This window comes from Hibiscus syriacus, unplaced genomic scaffold (assembly GCF_006381635.1).
Source record: "Hibiscus syriacus cultivar Baekdansim isolate YM2019G1 unplaced genomic scaffold, ASM638163v2 tig00111837_pilon, whole genome shotgun sequence".
Taxonomy (NCBI): domain Eukaryota; kingdom Viridiplantae; phylum Streptophyta; class Magnoliopsida; order Malvales; family Malvaceae; genus Hibiscus; species Hibiscus syriacus.
The window spans coordinates 401,538-407,571 of record NW_024063194.1 but is presented as its reverse complement, the minus strand read 5'-3'; positions in this window follow the sequence as shown (position 1 = coordinate 407,571).

Here is a 6,034-nt window from a genome sequence, read left to right as displayed (position 1 = left end):
ACAAGAATAAAAACAAAAAATTATAAAGCAAAATAGAGTCAGGGAAAGGGGAAAGCGTTACTTGTGAGTCATCGAAGCTTCCTATCGAAGTCAGGTTCATCAAAGCAAACATAAATCAAAGTTCAGGTCTCGGTTTAAGGGCGTTTCGGCCTTATTTATACGATTTTCAGTTTTGATTTGGGTTAAGGTAAATAGATTGGAGTGTTTAGGATGTTTTAGGCTTTGGTGTTGAAGGTAAATAGAGCGGTGGCCAGTGAGATGTTGAAGGTTTTGGAGAACGCAGCTGTGAGTTCCAGAGAGAAATGGGGAGAGTGAAACGGCTCGGAGAGTTTTTTTTTAAATAGGGTTATAAAATGGACAAAACAAAAAAATGTAGCATTTATAATTTAGTTTTAAGAAAAATGGTACAACCACGTTCATGCCATCCAGCATTTAGTGCTTATTTACTGTCATTAATTGTGTGTTTTTTTAATTTATTTCGAATGTCGATCACCAGTTTCATAATTTTATCTTCTTATGTTATTTGCCCATTAAACTTGTAAAAACGGAAAAATTATGTATAAAACCCTGAACCTTTAGCGTATTTTTACACTTTGGCCACTGATATCATGGTTTTTTTATTTTAGATTTTATGTCCTGGTTGTGTAAATTTACTATTTATTATTTGTTCTATAGTTTATTTAGAATTTTAGGTGGAATTAAGCTTTGATCCCTCTAGTTTACATGTGTTTTCCCATTTCAGTCACTGGTTTCTTTTTTATTTTCTTAATTTTAATACACTATTTTCATTTATTTTAATTTGTTCACTGATATTTGTGTTTTTTATTTTAATTCAATTTGTGCATATCATTACTTTTTATTTATTTCCATTGCTTGGGGTGACCACTATTAGTCTTCGATGTAAATCGTCATTATTTTCAAACCTTGCATCATATTTTAAAAACTAAGGAAATGTTCATTTATTGAGGTCGATAACAAAGCTTCCGCTACTGCTTGGGGGTGGTCGTTATTGGTATTGGTAAAGTGACATCCTTTTTGAATTTTTCATACATAGTGGATTTTAACTTAAATAAAATTTCGAACCCAAAATTCCAATTTTAAAATATAGGATAATCGATTATGTACCAATTTTGGGCACTGTGGGGGTACTAATCCTTCCCCACACGTAACTGACTCCTAAACCTATTTTCTGATTTCGCAGACCAAAACTGGATAGTTTTGATAAAATAAAATGTTTTATTAAAATTACCTTCTTTTCAGTGTTCCAATCGCACCATAAAAATGATTGGTGTCGACTCCCAAATTTTTCATAACCATTTTCAAAAATGTCGATAATCGATTTTCCACCCAAAAGTCGGTCATCACAGCTTAGCGACTCCGCTGGGTACATTTTAAAAAAAAACAAAATAGAGAGTCAAGCCGCGATTCGATTACCTTATATTTTAGAAGTTGGAAATTTTGAGTTCAAGTTTATTTAATTTACGATTCATTATATTTGTTTTTAAATTTGAAAAAAATAATTTCCTCTCTAGTTAATGCTTTCACTTGATTTAATATATTTTGAAACTGTTGCATATCATATATCTACACCCGGCCTTTGTCTCGTTTCGTCTATATTGAGGGAAAATGTCACACCATCGAGGAATATTGGTTTTCCTCGAGTAGGTCGTGCTAAATGTCTTTGGAAAACATTCTAAATGTTTGTTTGGATACTATTTTTTGTGATATAAATTTAGTGATGTGATCCCCTATAATGAGCCAGAATCAAAGTCCTTATTTACCTTAGCAGGTTGTAAGGACAGTTTGGGAACCTCTCTTTATAATAAAACTTCATATAGAGAATTTAGTAAGCCCTCCCCTTAGAGCCATATGGATACCTTAAGAGAATTAGAGCGCGTGCATTTAGGATTTTAAATTTCTTTGTGTGTTGTGTTTATGGTTTGTTTGCCAATTAAAGTTAATCTAGTTAATTTTTGCTTATTTATTTTATTTTAATTATTACTTTAATTTTATTAACTTGTTTCCATTTCGTTTTATTGTTTGTTTTTGCATATTTTATCATTTTTGCATAAACATGACATGTCATAAAAGGTTTTGATATTTGAAATAACTAGGCATATCAGAAGGTTTCTAAAAAGAAAATACCTTTCATTGGATTTGACAAAATTTCATAGATTTATTTGCTGTTAGGGTGGAAACAAATTCAAGTAAGGAGATAGTCTATCTAAGGAGAAGATCCAAATTCAAGAGATTCAATGATGAGGAAAAAAGCAAGAAACCGCGAGCTTGTTCAACAAATTTTCACTATGAAGAGGAAGTAGAAGCTCTAAAGATTTTCGTAGTCCGATGAAGAACGATGCAACATCCAGTTACTCGCAAGAGTGGGCACTTAGAAGATAGAGTTGGATTTCACCTGTGATCTTTGATTTTTTCTTTCCTATAGTACCGAGACATTGTTAGTTTTTCAAGAATTATTTTACGAACAATTATTTTGGGACCAATATCTTTTGCATTTTAATTAGCATTGCATTTATTCAAACATTTTTGCATACATTCCATCATTAGAAGATGAGATTAATTTGAGGAGGGTTCTATGATAGAGATCCTAGAAATAAGTGAAAGTCATTTTTATCGCGCCTCAAAAATAAAGAAGTTCATGAAGGAAAAGTTAGCTAAGTTTGAGAAAAATCAGAAAGATTAGTTGGCCAAAGTTCAACAAGAAATTATGGATAAATTCTTGAAGTCCTAAAAAGATAATATGGAAAAATTTACACAATTAATAGAGCAAGAAATGTTGACCCAATGGTCAATCCGACAAATGAGAATCTTGTTTGCTTGTTGGTAACCACTCCAACTTGCTCAAAAGTACAATTTCATCAGGCCAGTGCCTCTTCTCATGCCCCTATGAGGTTAAATCATACCAATATTGCTTCTCCCGTTTTTGGAAAGAATACAATGGAGAGTTACGGACAAGAATGTTTAAAGAAGATAGAAGAAATGGTTCGAATGCTAAAAAGAGTTAATGATTCTCCTAGGATAGAAGCAAGAGATCTAAATTTGGTCCCTGATCTAGCGTTGTCACCTAAGTTCAAGATGCTCAATTTTAAGAAGTATAGTGGAATTAGTTCTCCTCCTCGATCATCTCATGATGTTCTACCGAAGGATATCTGGATTATTGACAATTATCAAACGTTGAATAATTATTTTCAAGATAGCTTAAATGGATCTGCTTCCAAATAGTACAATCAGTTGAGCCAAACTAATATCAAAACTAGAAAGGATTTAACCAAGTCTTTCTTTGAGAAATACAAATATGTTAATATTATACCTACTTGATTCATATTGCAAAACATAGAGAATAGGTCCAGTTAAAGCTCTCGGCAATATGCTCAAAAATGGAGGGGCATAGTGGTACATGCTCATTATCCCTAAACTGAAGAATAGACAATAATACTCTTTATGAATACCTTTAGAGCTCCCTTCATAGGGTATTTGATAGGACAAGCCTCCAGTAGCTTTTTTGAGCTAGTTACATCTAGAGATACGATTGAAACGACTATCCAAGATGGGAGAATAGAGAGGACTAAAAGTACCAATGCAATGAAGGTGTTAAAATTAATATAGTGGAGTCTCAATATCAAAAGGTGATTTGAGAAAAGGCTCATATTGATTCGATTCCATTAACGTATGAAGAATTCTTCCCAATCCTGGTTGAGTAAAACTTGGTGACTCCAGTTCAGTCCAAGCCTAAAGAACCACTATTTCCTGAAGGATATGGTGTTAACGCAGTGTGTAGCTACCACATAAGAAGCTTGGGGCACACAACTATGGACTGTTGGACATTGAGACGTAAGGTCCAAAATTTGATTGACATAGGGGCATTCTAATGCAAACCAAGAAGATGTCATTCCATACACCATGAATCTTTGTTGCATTTAAATTGCCTTTTTTGAACTTGTTTTTTTTTCTTTCTTTAATTTTGCTTAAATATTTTATCGTTTGATTCTTGACTTAGCCATTTTCTAAGGTTATGAGAAATGAATCAAATTTTAATCTTGTAGTTCATTGAATATCAAATGAATTAAAGGTCCTTTTATTTCTTCAAGAATTATAGATATTTAAAAGTGGTAAGATTATACCTTTCATATCCCTCCAAAGCCATAAGTACAATTATTCGATTTCTTACCTGAAATAATTTATAGTCACTACCATAATGTCAAATCTTGAAATTGATTCTCTTTGAAACTCTAGAGTCATACCTTTATCTTTTTCGAGATGCCAAATTCATAGTCTTATCTTCTCAAGCAGAGCGATCTTTTTGTAACATTACCTTTCTCCAAAGATATGACTTCAAAGTCACACTACCCTCGCCTTCTTAGACGTAAAATCAATATTTTCAACCTTAATAAAACCTAAATGCACTGAGTACAAGATTTCTATTTGTACGTGAATCATTCCTGAAAGAGAAACAAGATGGGGCATCTTAGATCAAGTTTATGAAGATAAGATCGAATAATTGGGGCATACACGGAGCGAATAGAAGAAAAAAATAAAGTGATTGAAATAATTTTATCGTGCATTAATTACATTGTTTTCATATGAATAAAAGTTAATCCTAAATATCTATTCCCTAGGGATACCTCTTTTGCAAATATTTCTATAAATGAAATGATGAACGACCTTCTTTCATTATCCCTTCAAAAAAAGATAAAATATATTCTCTAGGTTAAAAAATAGTTTGAATTTTTTTCTAGCTCTAGATACCAATTTGTCACGTGTGAAGGGTGAATTTCAGAATTTTAGGTTAAAGAAGAATAAGCATAGGTTGAAGAAAAATCAGAACTTTGCATAAATTCATTCATTCATCTGTATTAAATCATTTTAGCATATATATTCTCTAGGACACCTGTCAATTTTGTCTTATTTGAAACAAAAGAAACAACATCTAAATAAAGACTAATGGACTCTTCAGCATTGACCCATTCTATATTTTTCTTCCTTCCAGTTGGGTTGCTCTTCAACTTGGCTAATATTCTCTTTAATGTTATGCATCAAAATGTCGTCATCTAGCTACTGCTATTTAGATTCCATCTTCAAATCAGTTGTTCCTCATGTCCTAATCTATAATTTTGAGCAATCCCTAATTTCTCACATTTTCCCCTGTTTCACCTTTCATCATAACCATTTCTGTCGAAACTATTTTTTTCGGAAGGGGAAAAGGGGGTTCTGTTTCAAAATAATTATTTGGAATGATTTATTAGTGATAAAACGTGGTTCGGGGAGTCACCACCAATTTTTGATTAGGGTGTGATTGGGAACCCAAAATGTATTTTCCATTTTAATAAAATATTAATTTTAATTAAAACGATAAACTTTTCCTTATGTACTCTCCTCACGGGATCCTATGATCTGGGTAAGGCTCTATTTGGGTTCTAAGTATACTACATGTTGGGTTTGGTTCTAAAGTAAGAGGTCATCGAATTGTCCTTGCCGGTGCCCCCTTAGGCTGCCGAACCCTCAATCCTGGCGCTTCATAGGCTTTTGGATAGAGTTCAATTAAGGGGACACACCTCCTTATGTCCGTACGGAGGTGAAAACCATCACGAGGACCATAAGGTATGAGCCCCATGAGCGATTCACTGTCCCGTACGGAAGTGAAAACCACATGAGGGAGTAGCTTCTCACTCCTACATAAATAGGACGGAGCGGGGTTTTAGCTCATGTTATGCAATGCAGCTGTGTAGTGTGTGAGGAAAAGTGAGAACAAAATTAACTACACCAAACAGAAAACCCAAAACCCTGAACAAATATTTACTCTAAAAACACCAACAAACAAGTCAGTACAACTATTTAGTAGTTAATCATATTATAAGCACCCATTTAAACCAAACAGGGGATCAAAAACCAAATTAGAACGAACATGTAATTTTTATTTGCAAAGACAATTAATTAGTCGAATAATGACTTGGCTCTCTAAAAATATCCCCAGCTGAGTCGCCAAGCTGTCGAAACGGTTTTTTCGAGAAGGGGAAAA